Here is a 14,584-nt window from a genome sequence, read left to right on the forward strand (position 1 = left end):
ACCACATACTCACCTCCCTCCAGCGCCTCTTCTCCTCTCACTTCCGGTTCACTCTTGGGCTCAGTGAAGTGAATATTCATAGCCTAATGAGCGGCACCGGAAGTGAGAGGAACTGTCAGCGCTGGACTGAGGTGAATATGAAATTCTTTATTTTTAGGCTTTTCACTTTCCTCCGTTGTCCGTGCACACGGAAGTCACACGGATGACATCTGTGTGCATGGATGTTTTCGGCAAAAAGCGGTCCGTGCTTCCGCAAAACAACGAACATGTCTCTGTGTGGAGCAGACGGACACGCATGTGCTCCACACAGAGACACAGTTCGTGCGGAATGGGGCCATAGGGGAACATGTGTCCCGTATGTCCGTGCCTACGGCATGTGTCAGCACAGACCCCACATGTGCCGGTTGAAGGACTATGTCTTCTCCATCTGAGTCTGAAGGGTTTGTGTTGCTCAGAATCAGTTCCAATGTCTCTTCAATGGTGTACCTTCTCTCCATTTTCTTTCCTGTGAACAAAATAGGTTTCTCCCCCACACTCAGGGAGAAACCAAAATAGGTTTTTCTTGTGAGCAGCAACCCCCACACTCAGGAATAGCTTGCATTATTCTGTTTACACACTCTTATCTTAGATAATCCCCCCTGCAGATTCCTCAGGCAAGAGCACATTTACAAATGAAAGGATGCTAATTAAGGTGTCACTATGGACTGAGGGTCATTTGACCCTCTCTCAGGACTTCAGGGGGGATCTTGAAATTCCCGGGACTTCTAGTGTTAACCCCTTTCTGACATCAGACGTACTATCCCGTCGAGGTGGGGTGGGCCCCTATGACCACCGACGGGATAGTACGTCATATGCGATCGGCCGCGCTCACGGGCCTATCGCAGCTGACATCCGGCACTATGTGCCAGGAGCGGTCACGGACCGCCCCCGGCACATTAACCCCCGGCACACCGCGATCAAACATGATCGCGATGTGCCGGCGGTGCAGGGAAGCATCGCGCAGGGAGGTGGCTCCCTGGGGGCTTCCCTGAGCCCCCCGCAGCAACGCGATGTGATCGCGTTGCTGCGAGGGTCTCCGTACCTGCGAGGTGGCTTCACAGAGCAAAAAAAAAATATTCCTAAATAATGAAAAAATATATATATAATATTCCCATAAATACATTTCTTTATCTAAATAAAAAAAAAAAACAATAAAAGAACACATATTTAGTATCGCCGCGTCTGTAACGGCCCGACCTATAAAACTGGCCCACTAGTTAACCCCTTCAGTAAACACCGTAAGAAAAAAAAAAAACGAGGCAAAAAAACGAGGCAAAAAACAACGCTTTATTATCATACCGCCAAACAAAAAGTGGAATAACACGCGATCAAAAAGACAGATATAAATAACCATGGTACCGCTGAAAGCGTCATCTTGTCCCGCAAACAACGAGCTGCCAGACAGTATCATCAGCAAAAAAATAAAAAAGTTATAGTCCTGAGAATAAAGCGATGCAAAAATAATTATTTTTTCTATAAAATAGTTTTTATCATATAAAAGCGCCAAAACATAAAAAAATGATATAAATGAGGTATCATTGTAATCATACTGACCCGAAGAATAAAACTGCTTCATCAATTTTACCAAGCGCAGAACGGTATAAACGCCTCCCCCAAAAGAAATTCATGAATAGCTGGTTTTTGGTCATTCTGCCTCACAAAAATCGGAATAAAAAGCTATCAAAAAATGTCACGTGCCCGAAAATGTTACCAATAAAAACGTCAACTCGTCCCGCAAAAAAACAAGACCTCACATGACTCTGTGGACCAAAATGTGGAAAAATTGTAACTCTCAAAATGTGGTAACGCAAAAATTATTTTTTGCAATAAAAAGCGTTTTTCAGTGTGTGACGGCTGCCAATCATAAAAATCCGCTAAAAAACCCGCTATAAAAGTAAATCAAACCCCCCTTCATCACCCCCTTAGTTAGGGAAAAATTAAAAAAATGTATTTATTTCCATTTTCCCATTAGGGCTAGGGTTAGGGTTAGGGCTAGGGTTAGTGTTAAGGCTAGGGTTAGGGCTAGGGTTAGGGCTAAGGTTAGGGCTAAGGTTAGGGCTAGGGCTAGGGTTAGGGTTGGGGCTAGGGTAAGGGTTAGGGCTAGGGTTAGGGCTACAGTTAGGGTTGGGGCTAGGGTTAGGGTTGGGGCTAAAGTTACGGTTAGGGTTTAGATTGCATTTACAGTTGCGAATAGGGTTGGAATTAGGGTTAGGGGTGTGGTTAGGGTTGCTGTTGGGATTAGGGTTAGGGGTGTGTTTGGATTAGGGTTTCAGTTATAATTGGGGGGTTTCCACTGTTTAGGCACATCAGGGGTTCTCCAAACGCGACATGGCGTTCGATGTCAATTCCAGCCAATTCTGCGTTGAAAAAGTAAAACAGTGCTTCTTCCTTTCCGAGCTCTCCCGTGCGCCCAAACAGGGGTTTACCCCAACATATGCAGTATCAGCGTACTCAGGACAAATAGGACAACAACTCTTGGGGTCGAATTTCTCCTCTTACCCCCGGGAAAATACAAAACTGGGGGCTAAAATATAATTTTGGGGGGAAAGTTTTTTTTTTTTATTTTCACGGCTCTGCGTTACAAACTGTAGTGAAACACTTGAGGGTTCAAAGCTCTCACAACACATCTAGATAAGTTCCTTAGGGGGTCTAGTTTCCAAAATGGTGTCACTTGTGAGGGTTTCTACTGTTTAGGTACATTAGGGGCTCTGCAAACGCAATGTGACACCTGCAGACCATTCCATCTAAGTCTGCATTCCAAATGGAGCTCCTTCCCTTCCGAGCCCTCCCATGCACCCAAACGGTGGTTCCCCCCCACATTTGGGGTATCGGCGCACTCAGGACAAATTGGACAACAAATTTTGGGGTCCAATTTTTCCTGTTACCCTCGGGAAATTACAAAACTGGGGGCTAAAAAAATAATTTTTGTGGGAAAAAATTTTTGTTTTATTTTTACGGCTCTGCATTATAAACTTCTGTGAAGCCCTTGGTGGGTCAAAGCGCTCACCACACATCTAGATAAGTTCCTTAGGGGGTCTACTTTCCAAAATGGTGTCAGTTGTGGGGGGGTTCTTGTTGTGAATTCCGTTCTTGTGCTCCCTCCGGTGGTTGTAAATGGCACTTTTGTGAATTCTGCCCTTGGGCTCCCTCTGGTGGTTTTGAGTGGAACTGCCGCTCCTTGGGTTTAGCTTTAGCAGATGCTTTCACTAATCGTCTCTCCTGGCTCTGCTATTTAACCTGGCTCTAGTCTTCTGCCTATGCCACTTGTCAATGTTCTCTGGCTGGATTCACATCTCTGCTTGGATTCTCCTGGTTTCCTGGCCAGTTCTGCAAAGATAAGTTCTGGCTTTGCTCATTTCAGTCCACATGTTGTGGACTTATTGTTCTGTGCAATCTATTTTTGTCCAGCTTGTCATTATGGATTTTTTCTGTTAGCTGGAAGCTCTGGGAAGCAGATTTACCCTCCACACCTTTAGTCAGGTGTGGAGATTTTGTAAATTCTGTGTGGATTGTTTTGTAGTTTTTATACTGACCGCACAGTATCCTTTCCTGTCCTATCTATCAAGCTAGACTGGCCTCCTATACTAAAATCTGATTTCATCTCTGCGTATGTTATTTTCCCCTCCTCTCACCGTCAATATTTGTGGGGGGCTATCTTTCCTTTGGGGATTTTCTCTGAGGCAAGATAGGTTTCCTGTTTCCATCTTTGGGGAAGTTAGATCTTAGGCTGTGCCGAGGGGTCTAGGGAGCGTTAGGTACCCCCCACGGTTATTTCTAGTTGTGCTGCTAGGTTCAGGGTCTGCGGTCAGTACAGATACCACCTCCTTCAGAGCTTGTCTCATGTTGTTCCTAAACCACCAGAGCATAACAGTACAAGTGGCCAAAAATGAATTAAATGTATCTCAAAAGAAGGAAAAGAAAGTTCTGAACCATTTTTTTTCTGTGCTCTGGTTTGCCTCTTTTTTCCTCTTGATATCTGGGTGGTGCAGGATATATGCTCTGGCACGGATGTTCAGGGTTTGTTTTCTCGTGTGGATCAACTGGCTGCAAGAGTACAGAGTATCCAGGACTATGTTGTCCAGACTCCGGCTTTAGAGCCCAGAATTCCTACTCCGGATTTGTTCTTTGGGGACAGATCCAAGTTTTTGAACTTTAAAAATAACTGCAAATTGTTTTTTGCTTTGAAACCCCGTTCTTCAGGTGATCCCATTCAGCAGGTGAAAATCATCATATCCTTGCTGCGTGGTGATCCGTAAGACTGGGCTTTTTCTCTTGAAACAGGGAATCTGGCATTATTGAATGTAGACGCATTTTTTCAAGCGCTCGGATTATTGTATGATGAACCTAATACTGTTGGCCCTGTGTCAAGGTCAGGAAGCGGCAGAGTTATACTGCCAGAAATTTAGAAAATGGTCTGTGCTCACTAAATGGAATGAAGATGCTCTGGCTGCTATTTTCAGAAAAGGTCTTTCTGAAACCCTTAAAGATGTTATGGTGGGCTTTCCTACGCCTGCCGGTTTCAACGAATCTATGTCTCTAGCTATTCAGATTGATCGGCGTCTGCGCGAGCGCAAAGCTGTGCACCATATGGCAGTATCCTCTGAGCATAGTCCTGAACCTATGCAATGTGATAGGATTTTGACTAGAACAGAACGGCAGGAATTCAGACGTCAGAATAGGCTGTGTTTTTACTGTGGTGATTCGGCTCATGTTATCTCTGATTGCCCTAAGCGTACTAAGAGAGTCGCTAGGTCTGTTACCATTAGTACGATACAGCCTAAATTTCTCTTATCTGTGACCCTGATTTGCTCATTGTCGTCCTTTTCTGTCATGGCATTTGTGGATTCAGGCGCTGCCCTGAACTTAATGGACTTAGAATTCGCCAGGCGCTGTGGTTTTTCCTTGCAGCCTTTGCAGAGCCCTATTCCTTTGAGGGGCATTGATGCTACACCCTTGGCTAAGGATAAACCTCAGTACTGGACACAGATGACTATGTACATGGCTCCTGCACATCAGGAAGATTGCCGTTTTCTGGTGTTGCATAACCTGCATGATGTTGTTGTGCTGGGATTTCCATGGTTACAGGAACATAATCCGGTGCTGGATTGGAAAACTATGTCTGTGACTAGTTGGGGTTGTCAAGGGGTACATAGTGACGTTCCTTTGATGTCAATTTCCTCTTCCCCCTCTTCTGAGGTCCCTGAGTTTTTGTCGGATTTCCAGGATGTATTTGATGAGCCCAAGTCCAGTTCCCTTCCTCCACATAGGGACTGTGATTGTGCTATTAACTTGATTCCTGGTTGTAAGTTCCCTAAGGGCCGACTTTTCAATCTGTCTGTGCCAGAGCATGCCGCCATGCGGAGCTATGTTAAGGAATCTTTGGAGAAAGGGCATATTCGGCCCTCTTCGTCACCACTGGGAGCGGGTTTCTTTTTGTTGCTAAGAAGGATGGCTCCTTGAGACCCTGTATTGATTATCGTCTTCTTAATAAGATCACGGTCAAATTCCAATACCCCCTGCCTTTGCTTACTGATTTATTTGCTCAGATTAAGGGGGCTAGTTGGTTTACTAAGATTGACCTCCGAGGGGCATATAATCTTGTTCGTATTAAACAGGGTGACGAATGGAAAACTGCATTTAATACGCCCGAAGGCCATTTTGAATACCTTGTGATGCCATTTGGGCTCTCCAATGCTCCATCTGTGTTCCAGTCTTTCATGCATGATATTTTCCGCAATAATCTTGATAAATTCATGGTCGTATATTTGGATGATATTTTGATTTTTTCCAATGATTGGGATTCTCATGTGAAGCAGGTCAGGATGGTGTTCCAGATCCTTCGTGATAATGCTTTATTTGTGAAGGGGTCTAAGTGCCTATTTGGAGTTCAGAAGGTCTCTTTTTTGGGTTTTGTTTTTTCTCCCTCGTCTATAGAAATGGATCCTGTTAAGGTCCAAGCTATTCATGACTGGATCCAACCCACATCTGTGAAGGGTCTTCAAAAATTTTTGGGCTTTGCTAATTTCTATCGCCGTTTCATTGCCAACTTTTCCAGTGTGGTTAAGCCCCTTACTGATTTGACGAAGAAGGGCGCTGATGTGACGAATTGGTCCTCTGAGGCTGTTGAGGCCTTTCAAGAGCTTAAACGCCGATTTACTTCTGCCCCTGTGTTGCATCAACCGGATGTTTCTCTTCCTTTTCAGGTTGAGGTCGACGCTTCTGAGATTGGGGCAGGGGCCGTCTTGTCTCAGAGGGAGTCTGATGGTTCTTTGATGAAACCGTGTGCTTTTTTTTCCAGAAAGTTTTCGCCTGTGGAACGCAATTATGATGTCGGCAATCGGGAGTTGTTGGCTATGAAGTGGGCGTTTGAGGAGTGGCGACATTGGCTTGAGGGAGCTAAACACCGTGTTGTGGTCCTGACCGATCATAAGAATCTGATTTACCTCGAGTCGGCCAAGCGGCTGAATCCTAGACAGGCTCGATGGTCCCTGTTTTTCTCCCGTTTTGATTTTGTGGTCTCGTATCTTCCGGGATCTAAGAATGTTAAGGCTGATGCCCTCTCTAGGAGTTTTTCGCCTGATTCTCCTGGAGTCCTTGAGCTGGTTGGCATTCTTAAGGAGGGGGTGATTCTTTCTGCTATCTCCCCTGATTTGCGCCGGGTGCTTCAGGAATTTCAGGCTGATAGGCCTGACCGCTGTCCTGTGGGGAAGCTGTTTGTTCCCGATAGATGGACAAGTAAGGTAATTTCTGAGGTTCATTGTTCAGTGTTGGCTGGTCATCCTGGGATTTTTGGTACCAGAGATTTGGTTGCTAGGTCCTTTTGGTGGCCTTCCTTGTCTCGCGATGTGCATGCTTTTGTGCAGTCCTGTGGGACTTGCGCCCGGGCCAAGCCTTGCTGTTCCCGCGCTAGTGGGTTGCTTTTGCCTTTGCCGGTCCCTGAGAGGCCCTGGACGCATATTTCCATGGATTTTATTTCGGATCTTCCTGTTTCCCAGAAGATGTCTGTTATCTGGGTTGTTTGTGACCGGTTCTCTAAAGTGGTCCATTTGGTACCTTTGCCTAAGTTGCCTTCCTCCTCAGATCTGGTTCATTGTTTTTTCAGCATGTGGTTCGTTTGCATGGCATTCCGGAGAATATTGTGTCTGACAGAGGTTCTCAGTTTGTCTCTAGATTTTGGCGGGCCTTTTGTGCTAGGATGGGCATTGATTTGTCTTTTTCTTCAGCGTTTCATCCTCAGACTAATGGCCAAACTGAGCGAACTAATCAGACCTTGGAGACCTATTTGAGATGCTTTGTGTCTGCTGATCAGGATGATTGGGTGTCTATCTTGCCGTTGGCTGAGTTTGCCCTTAATAATCAGGCTAGTTCGGCTACTTTGGTTTCACCTTTCTTTTGTAATTTTGGTTTTCATCCTCGTTTTTCTTCGGGGCAGGTTGAGCCTTCTGATTGTCCTGGTGTTGATTCTGTGGTGGACAGGCTGCAGCAGATTTGGACTCATCTGGTGGACAATTTGACGTTGTCTCAGGAAAGGGCTCAACGTTTTGCTAACCGCCATCGGCGTGTTGGTCCCCGGCTTCGTGTGGGGGATTTGGTTTGGTTGTCTTCTCGTCATGTTCCTATGAAGGTTTCTTCTCCTAAGTTTAAGCCTCGGTTTATTGGTCCTTATAAAATTTCTGAAATTATTAATCTGGTCTCTTTTCGTTTGGTTCTTCCAGCCTCTTTTGCCATTCATAATGTTTTCCATAGATCTTTGTTGCGGAGATATGTGGTGCCCGTTGTTCCCTCGGTTGACCCTCCTGCCCCGGTGTTGGTTGAGGGAGAGTTGGAATATGAGGTTGAGAAGATTTTGGATTCTCGTTTTTCGAGGCGGAGGCTCCAGTATCTTGTCACGTGGAAGGGTTATGGCCAGGAGGATAATTCTTGGGTTGTTGCCTCCGATGTCCATGCTACCGATTTGGTTCGTGCTTTTCACTTGGCTCGTCCTGATCGGCCTGGGGGCTCTGGTGAGGGTTCGGTGACCCCTCCTCAAGGGGGGTACTGTTGTGAATTCCGTTCTTGGGCTCCCTCCGGTGGTTGTAAATGGCACTTTTGTGAATTCTGCCCCTGGGCTCCCTCTGGTGGTTTTGAGTGGAACTGCCGCTCCTTGGGTTTAGCTTTAGCAGATGCTTTCACTAATCGTCTCTCCTGGCTCTGCTATTTAACCTGGCTCTAGTCTTCTGCCTATGCCACTTGTCAATGTTCTCTGGCTGGATTCACATCTCTGCTTGGATTCTCCTGGTTTCCTGACCAGTTCTGCAAAGATAAGTTCTGGCTTTGCTCATTTCAGTCCACATGTTGTGGACTTATTGTTCTGTGCATTCTATTTTTGTCCAGCTTGTCATTATGGATTTTTTCTTTTACGTGGAAGCTCTGGGAAGCAGATTTACCCTCCACACCTTAAGTCAGGTGTGGAGATTTTGTAAACTCTGTGTGGATTGTTTTGTAGTTTTTATACTGACCGCACAGTATCCTTTCCTGTCCTATCTATCAAGCTAGACTGGCCTCCTATGCTAAAATCTGATTTCATCTCTGCATATGTTATTTTCCCCTCCTCTCACCGTCAATATTGGTGGGGGCTATCTTTCCTTTGGGGATTTTATCTGAGGCAAGATAGGTTTGCTGTTTCCATCTTTAGGGGAAGTTAGATCTTAGGCTGTGCCGAGGGGTCTAGGGAGCGTCAGGTACCCCCCACGGCTATTTCTAGTTGCGCTGCTAGGTTCAGGGTCTGCGGTCAGTACAGATACCACCTCCTTCAGAGCTTGTCTCATGTTGTTCCTAAACCACCAGAGCATAACAGGTTCTACTGTTTAGGTACATTAGTGGTTCTGCAAATGCAATGTGACACCTGCAGACCATTCCATCTAAGTCTGCATTCCAAATGGCGCTCCTTCCCTTCCGAGCCCTCCCATGCGCCCAAACAGTGGTTTCCCCCACATATGGTGTATCATCGCACTCAGGACAAATTGGGCAACAAATTTTGGGGTCCAATTTCTCCTGTTACCCTCGGGAAAATGCAAAACTAAGGGCTAAAAAATAATTTTTGTGGGAAAAAATTTTTGTTTTATTTTTACGGCTCTGCATTATAAACTTCTGTGAAGCACTTGGTTGGTCAAAGCGCTCAAAACACATCTAGATAAGTTCCTTAGGGGGTCTACTTTCCAAAATGGTGTCACTTGTGGGGGGTTTCAATGTTTAGGCACATCAGTGGCTCTCCAAACGCAACATGGCGTCCCATCTCAATTCCTGTCAATTTTGCATTGAAAAGTCAAACAGCGCTCCTTCACTTCCGAGCTCTCCCAGGCGCCCAAACAGTAGTTTACCCCCAAATATGGGGTATCAGCCTACTCAGGATAAATTGTACAACAACTTTTGGGGTCCAATTTCTACTCTTACCCTTGGGAAAATAAAAAATTGGGGGCGAAAAGATAATTTTTGTGAAAAAATATGATTTTTTATTTTTACGGTTCTACATTATAAACTTCTGTGAAGCACTTGGTGGGTCAAAGTGCTCACCACACCTCTAGATAAGTTCCTTAGGGGGGTCTACTTTTCAAAATGGTGTCAGTTGTGGGGGGTTTCAATGTTTAGGCACATCAGGGGCTCTCCAAACGCAACATGGTGTCCCATCTCGATTCCAGTCAATTTTGCATTGAAAAGTCAAATGGCGCTCCTTCGCTTCCGAACTCTGTCATGTGCCCAAGCAGTGGTTTACCCCCACATATGGGGTATCGGTGTACTCAGGACAAATTGTACAACAACTTCTGGGGTCCATTTTCTCCTGTTACCCTTGGTTAAATAAAACAAATTGGAGCTGAAGTAAATTTTTTGTGAAAAAAAGTTAAATGTTCATTTTTATTTAAACATTCCAAAAATTCCTGTGAAGCACCAGAAGGGTTAATAAACTTCTTGAATATGGCTTTGAGCACCTTGAGGGGTGCAGTTTTTAGAATGGTGTCACACTTGGGTATTTTCTATCATATAGACCCCTCAAAATGACTTCAAATGAGATGTGGTCCCTAAAAAAAACATGGTGTTGTAAAAACAAGAAATTGCTGGTCAAATTTTAACCCTTATAACTCCCTAACAAAAAAAAATTTTGGTTCCAAAATTGTGCTGATGTAAAGTAGACATGTGGGAAATGTTACTTATTAAGTATTTTTTGTGACATATCTCTGTGATTTAATTGTATAAAAATTCAAAGTTGGAAAATTGCGAAATTTTCATAATGTTCGCCAAATTTCCGTTTTTTTCCACAAATAAACGCAGGTACTATCAAAGATTTTTTACCACTATCATGAAGTACAATATGTCATGAGAAAACAGTGTCAGAATCACTTGGATCCGTTGAAGCGTTCCAGAGTTATAACCTCATAAAGGGACAGTGGTCAGAATTGTAAAAATTGGCCCGGTCATTAAAGTGCAAACCACCCTTGGGGGTAAAGGGGTTAAAACCCGTATAATTAAACAACAACCAGAAGACAGATTTCATCAACCAAGGTATCATTTTAATCAGTATAATAGCGCCGACCTGACACTATCTGTAGGTTACTGTGCACAATCCTGCTGACAGGTTCCCTTAAACAACACCATGAACAAAGACACAATGTGTAGGCACAATCCGGTAAGTAAATTAAAAGTAACCCATGTAAGAAAAAAAAAACAAAACACTTGGTTGACATTTTAAGCCCTGGATGGCACGTAACGAAGTGAGTTACTAGAACGTGGGACCAGCCTGATTGGGTACACCTTGTCACGGTGTGGTGGTTTTTATTTAGTCTACTAATTTTTAATTAAAAAAGTACCCTGTTTTTTTACATGTTTTATTTATTTGCTGCAGTGTGTTTATGCATTATGTTTTTATCCTAAAATTTTCTATTTTGACAGGTTCCAATTCTACTACAGATTTGGATCTCTACTTTCAAAACCCTCTTTAACCCCAAATCCTCCTCCCAAAGCTGAATACTCTTTTTTCTAAGATATTACAGCAGTTAGCTGAATAAATTTATGTTCTCTTTTTCTTTAATGATAGCATTTCAGCACCTGCTACAAAATAGAATAATGTTGGTGGATTCTGATGGCAATGGAGGTGAGTAAGAGAAGCATAAGCAAAAGTGGTCGACACGTGATTTGCAAGTATTGAAATCACCAACAATGGTCATGTCATATATGAGCTTTCAGCTCACATTATTTACATGATTTAGCCAATCTAGGCACAATTTTTAATTCTTTTTTCTTCATTACCTTTTGGTTTATTTAGACATCAGTGATTTTACTTGGACACAATAAAGAAAATAAAAAAAAGTTTGAGTTTTCATCCAATTTCAGTGTATCAGGTTTTACAAACTGTTTCAGCAGTTTTTCTCATATGCAAAAAAAATTAATAAAAAATAAAGCTAGTCAATGAAAAATTGAGAGCACAGAGCTGCCAGCGGAGTGCTGTCTATTTTCTTTCCCCTTTTCTCACGCACTTGGAATTGTGTGGTTGAGTTTGTCCTGTGGCTCGAATCAAAATTTGTTCATGTTTTTGTGATGTCAATGTGGCACCCCTAGGGGTATTTGCCACAAAAATAGTTACTGACACTAAATACAAATATTAAGATAGCAAAACTGCACTACCACCTCCGGCCAGAAGGGGGAGCTCCAGAGACTCCCCTTGATCCATTCTGGTCTGAGAGAAGAAATGGCAGTTGGGCTAAGGAGCTGATAGTGAGAGGTCATGCAGCTGAATTTCTAACAGCCCTATGACGGTTTCCAGGCCCAAATCACCGGCCTGAGGAGAAGAGGGATAGAGAAAAGGGACATTGTGAGAACCGGGTAGCATTAATCACTACCCAGAACAGGCGCAAAGACGGATACAGGATCCGTGGCTGTATTCATTATATATAATACAGCAACCGGAAAAACGTGAGGTGATATCAGCTTCACTAGGGCCGGACGCAGCAACAGACACAGAGTTCAGCGGTACTCCCGGAGGGGGTAAGCCGATAAAAGGACTCGGGTTGCCCGTCGAACCAGGACCCGGAGGGGACAGATTGGGCCGGCAGCCAGTTCACATACAGCAGCAGGGCCACACAGAAATTGCGCACAATAAGAGGCGAAGACCCCGGCAGGGTCAAAGTAACTCAGAGTTCCCATACAGACTCCGGTGACAGGACTGGTTGTAAATCCTTTTATGTTAAAGTAAACTGGTTAAACGTTTCAGTGCCTCAGTCTTTCATTTGGACAATAGCCATCTATCCAGGATCGGGATCGTCACCGCTGGGAGAACCTGCTGCTGATCAAGTAGGTGCCTGTCCCCTCACGATACCCCTTAAACTGTGCATTGCCTGAGGCCACAGCACCGGGTCAAGCCACCCGTGACATCCCCCTCAAGAGACAGACCCCATTGGTCCGGTGCTGGGTATCCCGGTCTCTTGGGCGTCACATTTGGCGTCACGAACAGGATCTAGCCAGCCCGTATACCGGGTATTGTGTGCCGTGATTGGAGCCCAAAACTGTGAAAACTTGGATGAAAAATCTTGAAAATTGACTTTATTAAAGAAAATTCCATTCCCCATTGAAAACTATTAAAAGTGACTTTTCCCCATTGGTTATAATGAAGTAAAGATGGCCGCCATCCCCTGAGGTGATCACCTCATGACAGTTGGGCACGAGACTGTTGGTTGAGCTGCGCCATCACCTGAGCCCCAGTCTGACTGAAAAACTTCAGAATCTGCCATTACAGAGCGCGCGGCGGGTGGGAGCAGCAGGGGGCGTGTCATTGTGGGCGGCACCAAGCTGAGCGCTCTGACGTCAGAGCAAGGGGAAAACCGATCCTGCTGCACAGCGGAACGAATCTACACTATCCCGACGGAAGCGGAGGACCGGAAGGGTCCGGATTAACTAAGGGGGCACAGTATGTCGCAGCACGGAGACGCCGCAGCACCCGGCGACGTTAATGCCGCTGAAAGACAGAGTGTTGATAGAGAGTCCGGTAGCGCAGCGGTGCAAGGAGTGGTGCCCATCATGCCGATGCTGATGCCATATACCCCGGGTGGCCCGTGGCTTCCAATGTATGAAGGTGAGCCTAATACCCTTGACGATTTCAGAGAAAAGATGTTGGCCCATTTTGACATGTTCCCCGTGGGTGAAGCTCAGCGTGTTAGTCTCCTGATGATGCAGTTAAGTGGCCATGCTAAGCGAGAAGTCACAGCATGGGCAGCTGACCTAAAAGGCACTGTTGAACGCATATTTGCTGGATTAAAAGCTACATTTGAAACCACTGCCAGCAGCAAAGCTAAAGTACGATTCTTTAATTGCAAACAAAAAGCTAATGAGGGCGTGAGAGACTTTGCCTTAAACCTGCAGGAAGCCCTTAAATCACTTACACTGGCTGAACCCATTTTTAACACCGGAGCGGATAAACTGCTAAGAGATCAATTTATTGAGGGACTCTACACCCCTTCTCACCGGGGGCATGTGAGCATGCTTGTTTTTAAGAACCCTGAATTGACATTTGCCCAATTAAAGGAGAGCGTTATACGTCTCCAGCTGGCAGAGGCACCTCGGGATCAGGAGCCTGCGCAACTCATGGCAGAGGCTCCTCAACAACATGGAGTACCAGTGACATCAGCTATGTCCGGGGCCATTGCTAAGCCCCTGGGGCCCAGTACTAATGAGGCTCTTCAACAAAAGCTTGATTCTTTAACTGATGTTGTTGCTTCAATGGCTAAAACCATGCAGGAGATGAGAGGACCCAAGATGGAGTTGTCAAACCGTAGAGAAGGTGTTCCATGGATGAGACCCCGGAGATACCCGACATGGAGAGGACGACCCCACGACCGCTACCAACCGGATGGACAGCCCATTTGCCGCCGTTGCCAGCAGCCAGGCCACTTTGCACGAGATTGTGATTTAAACGGGAATCCCCTGGGAATGCGGGCCGCTTTGCAGGAATGAACTTTCAAGGCCCAACACCCTGGCACGACAGGTACATCGGAGGACGACCCATTATCCCTATCGTGCTGGACGGAATGCCCCTCAACGCTTTGCTGGACACAGGTTCCCAGATTTCATCTATACCGTATATCCTTTATAAGAGGTACTGGGCTGATGCAGATATTGATAAAGGGCCCTCTGATGTTGAACTAGATATATGGGCCAGTAATGGTAAGTTGGTACCGAAACTAGGATTCAGGGAGATGACCATAAAGATTGGTAAAGTAGAATTGAAGAAACAGGGTATAATTGTTGTTGATGTTGACCGGCGGAACTGTGAACCCACTGTATTGATAGGAATGAATGTGTTAGAGAACTGCTTTTCCGAAGTTATTTCTGTCTTACAGCAAATTGCTGAAACTGCCCAATCCTGCCAGCAGAGAGTTCTCCGAAGGGAAATAAAAGTATTGATGTTAAGGCAACAGGTAGAAGTTGCAGGTGGAGAAATCGGCAGTGTGAGGGTAAGTGATCCAACGTCTATTGTAATCCCACCAAAAACAGAAATGCTGGTATGGTGTAGAGCAGCCAT

The sequence above is a fragment of the Ranitomeya imitator genome, chromosome 3 (assembly GCF_032444005.1).
Source record: "Ranitomeya imitator isolate aRanImi1 chromosome 3, aRanImi1.pri, whole genome shotgun sequence".
In the NCBI taxonomy this organism is placed as follows: Eukaryota; Metazoa; Chordata; class Amphibia; order Anura; family Dendrobatidae; genus Ranitomeya; species Ranitomeya imitator.